This window comes from Protopterus annectens, chromosome 1.part0 (assembly GCF_019279795.1).
Source record: "Protopterus annectens isolate FY-2018-M chromosome 1.part0, PAN1.0, whole genome shotgun sequence".
NCBI lineage: Eukaryota > Metazoa > Chordata > Ceratodontiformes > Protopteridae > Protopterus > Protopterus annectens.
Window position 1 is genome coordinate 786,633,515 of NC_056725.1, and position 14,888 is coordinate 786,648,402.

Consider the following 14,888-nt stretch of genomic DNA (forward strand, 5'->3'; position numbering starts at 1 on the left):
TTTTATATATCCATATCAGCATGATTTTTGGAGATACATTTTTTGATATACATGTTTTTTGCTATATATGTTGTTTGGTTCTCTATGACAGTTATTTGTTTAGTTAGAATATTCAATTCACTTATTTTTCACATATGTAAAATTTGGAGGCATGGTCCTTTAAGAGTTGCACTATAAATAGTGTTCAAAATGGTGGAGATGTTGACTTTTTTCATTTCTTTGCATTGACAAAGGCTTATACAAGCCGAAACCGGTTTGCTTCAGTAATGGTTACCACCATTACTTTGTATGGATTTATGAAACTATGATGGAATAAATATTTTTATCTGGCAATTCTTTATGTGCTGGTCCACTTTTGTATGTTTATCTGGTGTTTTTGAGGGACCGTGCACGCTTGTCCTACGTGCGTGTACTCTGGATTTGAGCATAGTTCTTGTTTGCCTGGAAAGAAGTCCTTGAGCTGGAGGTCCGAGAACATCACGAGGTACATTCCTAAGGTTAAGCAGATTTAAGAAATTGTCTGAATTGTCACATCTTGACCTTTCAATTAGCTGTTTCACACTCTGCGCAGCTCGCACAGCCAGGCCATTTGACTGAGGATATTCAGGACTGCTGGTAATGTGTAGAAAGTCCCATACTCTTGCAAATTTCTGAAACAACTGGCTAGTAAATTGAGTACCATTGTCAGAAATAACTTTGTGCAGACTACAATGGAATGAGAAATGGTGTTTCAGCTTGGTAATAAAAGTAGTAGATGTTAGATTAGGTAGTAGATCAATCTCAAACCAATTCAAAAAAGAAAAATCATGAGGGACTCAATAGCATAAGTAGGATTCTTACTAGAGATGGCACATTCTCTGAAGGAAGGATAGAAGTTATCACGGAATTGATGGAAATTGTATTAACAAATAATATTTTCTTGTTTAATGGTCAAGTATATCTTCAGAGGGATGGCGTAGCTATGGGCACTTCTTGTGCCAATAGCTACGCCAACCTGGTTATGGCTTACTGGGAAGTTTCTTCTCTATTTCAGATGGAGGAATTTTGTCAGAATGTTTCTTTCTACACTAGGTTTGTAGATGACCTCTTCCTTATTTGGAAAGGTGATGAAGAACAATTGAGGTCTTTCTATGATAAAATAAATCAAGACACCAGTTTTTTAAGATTTTCTATGGTTAATTCCAAAGATGTCATACCCTATTTAGATGTATATGTTGAACAACTACCAAATGGTATACTTAACACTGGAGTTTTTCGAAAGGATTGCTATAGAAATAACTTTCTCCATCGAAGCAGCATGCATCCTAAGCATGTCTTTGGTAACATCGTCAAAAGTCAAGCCATGAGGGTATCTAGGCTGTTTTCTGAAGACTCATGCTTTAAAACAGGCATAGAAGACTTGAGGAATAAATTTATAGACAGGTCTTACACGGTAACAGAAGTTGATGCTTCTTTAGGTATCATAGGTGAATTGAGAGAAGGCAGGGCTTCTCCCTACTTCTCTAGTAAACGAGATGATAGTAGCACCACCAAAACTAGCAGTGGAGTTATCAGAATACCGATACATTTTACACAAGATGTAAATAGTATTGAAAGCATATATCAAAAACATTGGGACATCTTGCTAACAGATCCAGTTATTTCTGAGATATTGAGCCAAGAACCAAAATTTACATATAAAATAAGTTGAATTTACACAGAATGTTATGTGGTCCGAATAGGTTTGACATAAATACAACCAGTAATCATAAAATGACTAAAAAATGTCAAAAATGCAATTATTGCAAATTCATTAAAGAAACTGATAAATTCAATCATCCTATTACAGGACAAGAATTTCATTTCACAGTTTCTGCCACTTGTGAGACCTGCCATGTGGTGTACCTGGCAACCTGTGTACACTGCCCTGCGTTTTATGTAGGGAAGACGGACAGAAAGTTTAAAGACCGAATTAGGGAACACTTATATAAAATCAAAGTTAGATGTTCTTCAAATGCTCTGTCTAGGCATGTAATTAATACATCTACCCAACATAGCTTTTTGTTTCAAGTAATTCAAAACAATGTTCTATCTCGTAGAAGAGGAGATATTTTTAACACCACGGAACAGATAGAGGCCAAATGGATCATCAGGCTTAGGGCTGATTTGTACCCAGGCCTCAATGACAGAGTCTCCATCAAACCTATACTTAAAGCTAGGAAACTTCATTGAAGCTTTTCACCCCTTTGCCACCCTTTATTAACTTCTGGCTGGTTTTACTTTTATATTTATAACATTTTCATACCTCACATTTTTTTCATTTCTGTCTCCATCGTTGTCTCTGTATTTTACTCTGCAGGCTTTTTAGGGGCCAATTGTTATGAAAGATGCTGATATACCATGTATTCCTCTTTCATCCAGTATACACATTTCACCTGATTTTGCACACTTAGTCTCATATATTTTTATGTTTATAATATCAGCTGTTATCAACATCTTTGCGTGTGCACATATCTGTTTTGAATGATTTTTGCTGTTACAGATATTATGATATTTAGAAGCACACGCTGTACAAATTTTAGATGCAGTCTTTTGAATGATCATTTTTGTACAGTTATAATTATGCTAAATAGCTCATGTGTAGATATTAATATCTTTATTAATTTGATCCCTATTTTAAACATGTATTTATACATACAAGTATTTCAAATGGGATTATATCGCTTATTATTAAATACTAAACATGCATGCCATTTTTGTTACTAGTATGCATATAAGTGCAGTATTTATAGGAAGATAGTATGTAATTGTGAAACACTTTATTTGCTGCATACTGTCTATGAGATGGTTACATAGATATTTAAATTATTTTAAAACATTTTGAATGTTACATGCAGCAGTAGTTAAAGTAGGGTGAAATGTTATTTTAGAACATTTTTATTGTACACTGTTTACAAAATGTCTGCATATATATTTTAAATATTTTAAATAATTTAAAACATTTTATAAGATTTTACATTTAGTAGGATGTGGCATCAGAGTTGCGTGTAGTGTTTTACTACAAAAGTGATGTCAGTTTAAATATTTTAAATATTTTATGTATAACAGGATGTGACATCAGAGTTGACTTCAGTATGTGCAAACAGGATGTGACATCAGTAGTTGACTCTAGCATTTTGCTATAAAATGGATGCTAGTATGTTTGTTTGTTAGTGGCCTGATGAAGATTCGTTGAAAGCGCTAGCCCTGTGTTCTAATTATTTTAATAAACGTGGTTTCTACTGGACGCTTGGATTTATTTTTACATGCTGGCTGCGTGTTTTTCTACAAGTTATTGCCCAGTGGATGAGTAGGTTCGAATGAACACTCTATGGTGATTTTGACTCTTTTTATTGGATTAAGAGTTCGCAAAGTAAAGCGGTTTGTAGGTTACAGCTTCGTATCTTTTTGTGGAACATTTGGTTACCGTTTGTGACTGACTTGAATTGAACACAGCAAGTATACTTCCCATTATTTAAGCCTGTTTTTGTTATATTTTACAAGTCTTGTTTATTATCAGGCGAACAGAGTGTAGTGAGCATTATTCTTTGTTTTTAAACTACGTGACTTATTTTTGCTCACGCACTCATGGCTGAGGGAAGCAGTCAAAATTCAACAGTTGAACTACCATACAATCCTGATATGCTTAGAAGTACCAAGTCAGGTACATCTAATATTAAGAGCAGATTTGAAGATGCTGTTACAAGTGACATTAATCCACTGTTATCTTTCAGTCCATTGGCTGAGACTTATGATGAACAGAGTTGTAAAGAAGATTATCGAGGGCTTGAAACTCTAGTACAAGAAATGGAAGGAGATTTCCTTAAACTGAAACGCCTCCAGTTGCAGAGGCAGCACTTCGAAACATGCATTACTCGCAAAATCGTTCCAAGGGGTTTAAGGATCCTGAAGATGCCAACTACAGGTACTGTGTATAAAGATTTGTTATATTCATGGCAACAGTTAAACCTAGATACCAGCCTGAAGTACATGGAGCTAATGAACAATTATTTCTTACCTCATGAAACATCATTGAGGGAGAAACTACAGAAACAACAGCAGAGCTTATCTACCATGTACCCTAGACCAGTGGTAGAAGCATCTATTGACAAAATGTTAGACAGCGTTTTCATTTATGAGAAAAAATTGTTACAAAAAACGTGATAAACTTAGAAGGGACATGGACGATTTTAAAAAAGGCCATGTCTTTACTTGGCCTAGAGTGGAGAATGGAGCCAAGGGATGGAAGAACACACGCCCTCAAAATGAAATGAAAGACAATACCAATATTGGTCTGGCCAGAGATGGGCCAGATACCAATGCTGATAGTTCTAATGTTATTGTCATAGATAAACAGACAGGGGGTAAGAAAAATACCATTGTTACCACAGCAATAATACACCAGGATGGTACTAATGATACATGCTCTTTCCCCGCTGGTAATGTTCACAATATATCTGTATTTGAAGATGCTAATACAAGGATAGATATATGTGAGCATATAGAGAATGAGGACGATAATGTTAATAAGATTATGAATAAAAGTATGAAGACAGTAGATAAAATCAGCCTAGGCATGGACGCCAAAACTAGATTCAATAGTATGAGTACTGAATCAGTCCCTTTCCCCATCGCCAATCAATGGAGAGGGGGTGGGGGGGCAAGGGAACGGTCCATGAGCAGGGGAAGGCAGAAAAAGAGACCAGCAGGACCAGTACAGGCTGGTCCTACACTAAAAAAGATTTGGCAAGGGACCAAGAATCAATAGTGTGGAACATATCAAATAAGCTTTTAACGGAAGAAGAAAAGTATGTCTTGGAGAAGGGTCTAACATTTATTCCCTCTAGTAGAAGCGATATCACAAATAGCATTATTGATTTGAAAATGTTTATACGGAACCTCCAAATGAAGGTTGATTTTCGTAACAGCACTAGTTTACCCCATCCGTTTAGAAAACCAAGTACTTACACTCCATGCAACCACCCACTTATCGAGGCTTATTCGAAACTGGTTGAGCAAGGATTATATGAAAATGATGCAAATAATAGAAAAAAGAGATGGTTTGGCAATCTGAAACCAGCACAAAGGAAAGCACTTAATGGCCTGAAAGATGATAGGACCATTATGATAAGACCAGCCGATAAAGGTGGTCCTGTAGTTATCATGGATATGGAGTTTTATATTGATAAGATGTGCAATATGCTGGATGATTCTGTCTTTTATTTGAAAATCAATGATAGTAGAGTGAATAGGATCATATCAGATGTTTCTAGTAGATTAAATGTTATGTTAAATGAGGGTAAGATTAATCAAGAATTATTCACATACCTTGTAGTGGAACATCCAACAATACCCATTATACAGGGAATACCCAAGATTCACAAAAATGGCTTGGATCCACCTATGAGGCCAATTGTTGCAGGAAAGGGCTGGATCACCAAGCCGATTTCCATCTATTTAGAGTCCTTATTAAGACCCATAGTGGGCAAGTACACACACATACTGGAAGATACTAAACAATTCCTAATTAAACTATATGAGAATACCTCGGTGAGTGATGGTTTCCAGCATAAACTGTTTGTGACACTTGATGTCAACTCTCTTTTTACTGTTATTCCTAATCATGAGGGACTCAATAGCATAAGTAGGATTCTTACTAGAGATGGCACATTCTCCGAAGGAAGGATAGAAGTTATCACGGAATTGATGGAAATTGTACTAACAGATAATATTTTCTTGTTTAATGGTCAAGTATATCTTCAGAGGGATGGCGTAGCTATGGGCACTTCTTGTGCCAACAGCTACGCCAACCTGGTTATGGCTTACTGGGAAGTTTCTTCTCTATTTCAGATGGAGGAATTTTGTCAGAATGTTTCTTTCTACACTAGGTTTGTAGATGACCTCTTCCTTATTTGGAAGGGTGATGAAGAACAATTGAGGTCTTTCTATGATAAAATAAATCAAGACACCAGTTTTTTAAGATTTTCTATGGTTAATTCCAAAGATGTCATACCCTACTTAGATGTATATGTTGAACAACTACCAAATGGTATACTTAACACTGGAGTTTTTCGTAAGGATTGTTATAGAAATAACTTTCTCCATCGAAGCAGCATGCATCCTAAGCATGTCTTTGGTAACATCGTCAAAAGTCAAGCCATGAGGGTATCTAGGCTGTTTTCTGAAGACTCATGCTTTAAAATAGGCATAGAAGACTTGAGGAATAAATTTATAGACAGGTCTTACACGGCAACAGAAGTTGATGCGTCTTTAGGTATCATAGGTGAATTGAGAGAAGGCAGGGCTTCTCCCTACTTCTCTAGTAAACGAGATGATAGTAGCACCACCAAAACTAGCAGTGGAGTTATCAGAATACCGATACATTTTACACAAGATGTAAATAGTATTGAAAACATATATCAAAAACATTGGGACATTTTGCTAACAGATCCAGTTATTTCTGAGATATTGAGTCAAGAACCAAAATTTACATATAAAAATAAGTTGAATTTACACAGAATGTTATGTGGTCCGAATAGGTTTGACATAAATACAACCAGTAATCATAAAATGACTAAATAATGTCAAAAATGCAATTATTGCAAATTCATTAAAGAAACTGATAAATTCAATCATCCTATTACAGGACAAGAATTTCATTTCACAGTCTCTGCCACTTGTGAGACCTGCCATGTGGTGTACCTGGCAACCTGTGTACACTGCCCTGCGTTTTATGTAGGGAAGACGGACAGGAAGTTTAAAGACCGAATTAGGGAACACTTATATAAAATCAAAGTTAGATGTTCTTCAAATGCTCTGTCTAGGCATGTAATTAATACATCTACCCAACATAGCTTTTTGTTTCAAGTGATTCAAAACAATGTTCTATCTCGTAGAAGAGGAGATATTTTTAACACCACGGAACAGATAGAGGCCAAATGGATCATCAGGCTTAGGGCTGATTTGTACCCAGGCCTCAATGACAGAGTCTCCATCAAACCCATACTTAAAGCTAGGAAACTTCATTGAAGCTTTCACCCCTTTGCCACCCTTTATCAACTCCTGGCTGGTTTTACTTTTATATTTATAACATGTTCATACCTCACATTTTTCCATTTATGTCTCCATTGTTGTCTCTGTATTTTACTCTGCAGGCTTATTAGGGGCCAATTGTTATGAAAGATGCTGATATACCATGTATTCCTCTTTCATCCAGTATACATATTTCATCTGATTTTGCACTTTTAGTCTCATATATTTTTATGTTTATAATAACAGCTGTTATCAACATCTTTCCATGTGCACATATCTGTTTTGAATGATTTTTGCTGTTACAGATATTATGATGTTTAGAAGCACACGCTGTACATATTTTAGATGCAGTCTTTTGAATGATCATTTTGTACAGCTATAATTATGCTAAATAGCTCATGTGTAGATATTAATATCTTTATTAATTTGATCCCTATTTTAAACATGTATTTATACATACAAGTATTTCAAATGGGATTATATCGCTTATTATTAAATACTAAACATGCATGCCATTTTTGTTACTAGTATGCATATAAGTGCAGTATTTATAGGAAGATAGTATGTAATTGTGAAACACTTTATTTGCTGCATACTGTCTATGAGATGGTTACACAGATATTTAAATTATTTTAAAACAGTTTGAATGTTACATGCAGCAGTAGTTAAAGTAGGGTGAAATGTTATTTTAGAACATTTTTTATTGCACACTGTTTACAAAATGTCTGCATATATATTTTAAATATTTTAAATAATTTAAAACATTTTATAAGATTTTACATTTAGTAGGATGTGGCATCAGAGTTGCGTGTAGTGTTTTACTACAAAAGTGATGTCAGTTTAAATATTTTAAATATTTTATGTATAACAGGATGTGACATCAGAGTTGACTTCAGTATGTGCAAACAGGATGTGACATCAGTAGTTGACTCTAGCATTTTGCTATAAAATGGATGCTAGTATGTTTGTTTGTTAGTGGCCTGATGAAGATTCGTTGAAAGCGCTAGCCCTGTGTTCTAATTATTTTAATAAACGTGGTTTCTACTGGACGCTTGGATTTATTTTTACATGCTGGCTGCGTGTTTTTTCTACAAGTTATTGCCCAGTGGATGAGTAGGTTCGAATGAACACTCTATGGTGATTTTGACTCTTTTTTATTGGATTAAGAGTTCGCAAAGTAAAGCGGTTTGTAGGTTACAGCTTCGTCTCTTTCTGTGGAACATTTGGTTACCGTTTGTGACTGACTTGAATTGAACACAGCAAGTATACTTCCCATTATTTAAGCCTGTTTTTTTGTTATATTTTACAAGTCTTGTTTATTATCAGGCGAACAGAGTGTAGTGAGCATTATTCTTTGTTTATAAACTACGTGACTTATTTTTTGCTCACGCACTCATGGCTGAGGGAAGCAGTCAAAATTCAACAGTTGAACTACCATACAATCCTGATATGCTTAGAAGTACCAAGTCAGGTACATCTAATATTAAGAGCAGATTTGAAGATGCTGTTACAAGTGACATTAATCCACTGTTATCTTTCAGTCCATTGGCTGAGACTTATGATGAACAGAGTTGTAAAGAAGATTATCGAGGGCTTGAAACTCTAGTACAAGAAATGGAAGGAGATTTCCTTAAACTGAAACGCCTCCAGTTGCAGAGGCAGCACTTCGAAACATGCATTACTCGCAAAATCGTTCCAAGGGGTTTAAGGATCCTGAAGATGCCAACTACAGGTACTGTGTATAAAGATTTGTTATATTCATGGCAACAGTTAAACCTAGATACCAGCCTGAAGTACATGGAGCTAATGAACAATTATTTCTTACCTCATGAAACATCATTGAGGGAGAAACTACAGAAACAACAGCAGAGCTTATCTACCATGTACCCTAGACCAGTGGTAGAAGCATCTATTGACAAAATGTTAGACAGCGTTTTCATTTATGAGAAAAAATTGTTACAGCAAAAACGTGATAAACTTAGAAGGGACATGGACGATTTTAAAAAAGGCCATGTCTTTACTTGGCCTAGAGTGGAGAATGGAGCCAAGGGATGGAAGAACACACGCCCTCAAAATGAAATGAAAGACAATACCAATATTGGTCTGGCCAGAGATGGGCCAGATACCAATGCTGATGGTTCTAATGTTATTGTCATAGATAAACAGACAGGGGGTAAGAAAAATACCATTGTTACCACAGCAATAATACACCAGGATGGTACTAATGATACATGCTCTTTCCCCGCTGGTAATGTTCACAATATATCTGTATTTGAAGATGCTAATACAAGGATAGATATATGTGAGCATATAGAGAATGAGGACGATAATGTTAATAAGATTATGAATAAAAGTATGAAGACAGTAGATAAAATCAGCCTAGGCATGGATGCCAAAACTAGATTCAATAGTATGAGTACTGAATCAGTCCCTTTCCCCATCGCCAATCAATGGAGAGGGGGTGGGGGGGCAAGGGAACGGTCCATGAGCAGGGGAAGGCAGAAAAAGAGACCAGCAGGACCAGTACAGGCTGGTCCTACACTAAAAAAGATTTGGCAAGGGACCAAGAATCAATAGTGTGGAACATATCAAATAAGCTTTTAACGGAAGAAGAAAAGTATGTCTTGGAGAAGGGTCTAACATTTATTCCCTCTAGTAGAAGCGATATCACAAATAGCATTATTGATTTGAAAATGTTTATACGGAACCTCCAAATGAAGGTTGATTTTCGTAACAGCACTAGTTTACCCCACCCGTTTAGAAAACCAAGTACTTACACTCCATGCAACCACCCACTTATCGAGGCTTATTCGAAACTGGTTGAGCAAGGATTATATGAAAATGATGCAAATAATAGAAAAAAGAGATGGTTTGGCAATCTGAAACCAGCACAAAGGAAAGCACTTAATGGCCTGAAAGATGATAGGACCATTATGATAAGACCAGCCGATAAAGGTGGTCCTGTAGTTATCATGGATATGGAGTTTTATATTGATAAGATGTGCAATATGCTGGATGATTCTGTCTTTTATTTGAAAATCAATGATAGTAGAGTGAATAGGATCATATCAGATGTTTCTAGTAGATTAAATGTTATGTTAAATGAGGGTAAGATTAATCAAGAATTATTCACATACCTTGTAGTGGAACATCCAACAATACCCATTATACAGGAATACCCAAGATTCACAAAATGGCTTGGATCCACCTATGAGGCCAATTGTTGCAGGAAAGGGCTGGATCACCAAGCCGATTTCCATCTATTTAGAGTCCTTATTAAGACCCATAGTGGGCAAGTACACACACATACTGGAAGATACTAAACAATTCCTAATTAAACTATATGAGAATACCTCGGTGAGTGATGGTTTCCAGCATAAACTGTTTGTGACACTTGATGTCAACTCTCTTTACTGTTATTCCTAATCATGAGGGACTCAATAGCATAAGTAGGATTCTTACTAGAGATGGCACATTCTCCGAAGGAAGGATAGAAGTTATCACGGAATTGATGGAAATTGTACTAACAGATAATATTTTCTTGTTTAATGGTCAAGTATATCTTCAGAGGGATGGCGTAGCTATGGGCACTTCTTGTGCCAACAGCTACGCCAACCTGGTTATGGCTTACTGGGAAGTTTCTTCTCTATTTCAGATGGAGGAATTTTGTCAGAATGTTTCTTTCTACACTAGGTTTGTAGATGACCTCTTCCTTATTTGGAAGGGTGATGAAGAACAATTGAGGTCTTTCTATGATAAAATAAATCAAGACACCAGTTTTTTAAGATTTTCTATGGTTAATTCCAAAGATGTCATACCCTACTTAGATGTATATGTTGAACAACTACCAAATGGTATACTTAACACTGGAGTTTTTCGTAAGGATTGTTATAGAAATAACTTTCTCCATCGAAGCAGCATGCATCCTAAGCATGTCTTTGGTAACATCGTCAAAAGTCAAGCCATGAGGGTATCTAGGCTGTTTTCTGAAGACTCATGCTTTAAAATAGGCATAGAAGACTTGAGGAATAAATTTATAGACAGGTCTTACACGGCAACAGAAGTTGATGCGTCTTTAGGTATCATAGGTGAATTGAGAGAAGGCAGGGCTTCTCCCTACTTCTCTAGTAAACGAGATGATAGTAGCACCACCAAAACTAGCAGTGGAGTTATCAGAATACCGATACATTTTACACAAGATGTAAATAGTATTGAAAACATATATCAAAAACATTGGGACATTTTGCTAACAGATCCAGTTATTTCTGAGATATTGAGTCAAGAACCAAAATTTACATATAAAAATAAGTTGAATTTACACAGAATGTTATGTGGTCCGAATAGGTTTGACATAAATACAACCAGTAATCATAAAATGACTAAATAATGTCAAAAATGCAATTATTGCAAATTCATTAAAGAAACTGATAAATTCAATCATCCTATTACAGGACAAGAATTTCATTTCACAGTCTCTGCCACTTGTGAGACCTGCCATGTGGTGTACCTGGCAACCTGTGTACACTGCCCTGCGTTTTATGTAGGGAAGACGGACAGGAAGTTTAAAGACCGAATTAGGGAACACTTATATAAAATCAAAGTTAGATGTTCTTCAAATGCTCTGTCTAGGCATGTAATTAATACATCTACCCAACATAGCTTTTTGTTTCAAGTGATTCAAAACAATGTTCTATCTCGTAGAAGAGGAGATATTTTTAACACCACGGAACAGATAGAGGCCAAATGGATCATCAGGCTTAGGGCTGATTTGTACCCAGGCCTCAATGACAGAGTCTCCATCAAACCCATACTTAAAGCTAGGAAACTTCATTGAAGCTTTCACCCCTTTGCCACCCTTTATCAACTCCTGGCTGGTTTTACTTTTATATTTATAACATGTTCATACCTCACATTTTTCCATTTATGTCTCCATTGTTGTCTCTGTATTTTACTCTGCAGGCTTATTAGGGGCCAATTGTTATGAAAGATGCTGATATACCATGTATTCCTCTTTCATCCAGTATACATATTTCATCTGAATTTGCACTTTTAGTCTCATATATTTTTATGTTTATAATAACAGCTGTTATCAACATCTTTCCATGTGCACATATCTGTTTTGAATGATTTTTGCTGTTACAGATATTATGATGTTTAGAAGCACACGCTGTACATATTTTAGATGCAGTCTTTTGAATGATCATTTTGTACAGCTATAATTATGCTAAATAGCTCATGTGTAGATATTAATATCTTTATTAATTTGATCCCTATTTTAAACATGTATTTATACATACAAGTATTTCAAATGGGATTATATCGCTTATTATTAAATACTAAACATGCATGCCATTTTTGTTACTAGTATGCATATAAGTGCAGTATTTATAGGAAGATAGTATGTAATTGTGAAACACTTTATTTGCTGCATACTGTCTATGAGATGGTTACACAGATATTTAAATTATTTTAAAACAGTTTGAATGTTACATGCAGCAGTAGTTAAAGTAGGGTGAAATGTTATTTTAGAACATTTTTATTGTACACTGTTTACAAAATGTCTGCATATATATTTTAAATATTTTAAATAATTTAAAACATTTTATAAGATTTTACATTTAGTAGGATGTGGCATCAGAGTTGCGTGTAGTGTTTTACTACAAAAGTGATGTCAGTTTAAATATTTTAAATATTTTATGTATAACAGGATGTGACATCAGAGTTGACTTCAGTATGTGCAAACAGGATGTGACATCAGTAGTTGACTCTAGCATTTTGCTATAAAATGGATGCTAGTATGTTTGTTTGTTAGTGGCCTGATGAAGATTCGTTGAAAGCGCTAGCCCTGTGTTCTAATTATTTTAATAAACGTGGTTTCTACTGGACGCTTGGATTTATTTTTACATGCTGGCTGCGTGTTTTTTCTACAAGCTATTGCCCAGTGGATGAGTAGGTTCGAATGAACACTCTATGGTGATTTTGACTCTTTTTTATTGGATTAAGAGTTCGCAAAGTAAAGCGGTTTGTAGGTTACAGCTTACTCTTTTTGTGGAACATTTGGTTACCTTTTGTGACTGACTTGAATTGAACACAGCAAGTATACTTCCCACTATTTAAGCCTGGTTTTTTGTTGTATTTTACAATTCAAAAAAGAGTCTACCAGCTCAAAGATATCAGTGGCTACAGTCGACCAAGGTAGTTCAGGAACTGGATGCAGCTGAAGTGGTTCTCATTGCTGGTGTGGTCTAGTACTATTGCATACTGAACAAGAAGAAAGCACTTTATCAATGTCTTTTGGTAATGAAGGCCAAAATACTAATTCTCTCACTTACCTCTTGGTGGATGGGGAACCCTGAGACCACAATGCAAAATATGGATGTACTCATGTTGTAAATAAGCAGAATCAACATTTCATCTCTTTAGGGAAAATAGGTTTGCAGTTCAGCTGGTACACTAGATTGTTTGATGGCTATCCAGCATTAAGGTAGTGATTGAGCTTTTGCAAAATCGGATCAGACTTAGTGTGATCTCTCAACTCATCAAGCCTAGTGGTAGAAAAATGATGCATTGTCATCAAATCAAAGTCAGAGTCAAAGTTTCAAAGTTCTCTATGTCAAGCTGTTCCTCTGTATTCCTGAATTATCTGGATAAGGTATCAGCCAGAGAGAGTAGTTTACCTTTTGTATAGACCATTTTGAAGTTGTACTTTTGCAATTTGAGTATCATTCTTTGTAACCTTGCTGAAGCTGAATGCATTGGCTTCTTTAGAATAGTAAACAAAAAGACACTAAGGTAACATAATGGGTATCCTCACAAAACCTTTATTAATCCACAATTTGATGAATGAAGAAATAAAAAAAACAGCAACTTGAACTGACTAAGCGCTTTCACCCTCATGGGCATCTTCAGAGTCATTTAACTTCAATAAAAACAACCTTCAAATACAGCTATTAATTAGTGCTTGATTAATCAATGATGAAAAAGCAGGAGGGTAGTTAAATTAAACAATTATCCCCTAAAGTTCCTGTTCATCAAATCTTAAAGTCCTGCTCAACAATACCTTGTTTGCTAGAATCTCAAGTAAGTAATAGCTACCCAGAATAAATAAATAAACCAAAATAAAACATCATAAAAAGCAGTGTGTGCAGTAATAAACATTCCATATAAACCAAAAAAACATATCTGTTAAAATATTTAAATTTACATAGTTTTATATTATATACAAGCTGCCTTGTATCTTAAAATACATGCTAGGGATAGTGCATCATTGATACCAGGAGCATTGATGGCATCAAGTCTCAGTTGCTAAAGACATTCCCTTATTTCCAACATGGTTTTAAAGTCCCCCCCCAAAATCCTTTGTATATAACCTGTCAATAACAAAAAAAATAAACTTTTTAAAGTTAGAACAATGATTCGTGTGTACATACAATGAATTAGTGGATTTCTTGTTTTTTATGTCCCTGTAATGTTCTAATATTCTTTGTCTCAACTTCCTGGTAGTCATACCTATATAGAACGCTGGGCAAGATAAACAAGTGGCAGCATAAATGACCATGCTTGTGTTGCAGTTGCAGTAACCAGGGCTCTTCAAAGTACTCTTAAAATTACTTAGACAAACATAGGGACCATCATTAATAAATTTACAGGCCTTGCAATTGCCACATTTGGCCATAGTAGCCGGTCTTTGTCCAAAGGATCTAAAGGTCTTCTCAAGTAGGTTTTTTAAATTTGAACCTCTACTATTAATAAAAGTGGGACATTTACCAAGTATGTTGTGTAAGTCTGCAGGGATGAGGCTTTCCCATGCACCGTAAATAACATCTTTAACTTCAGGT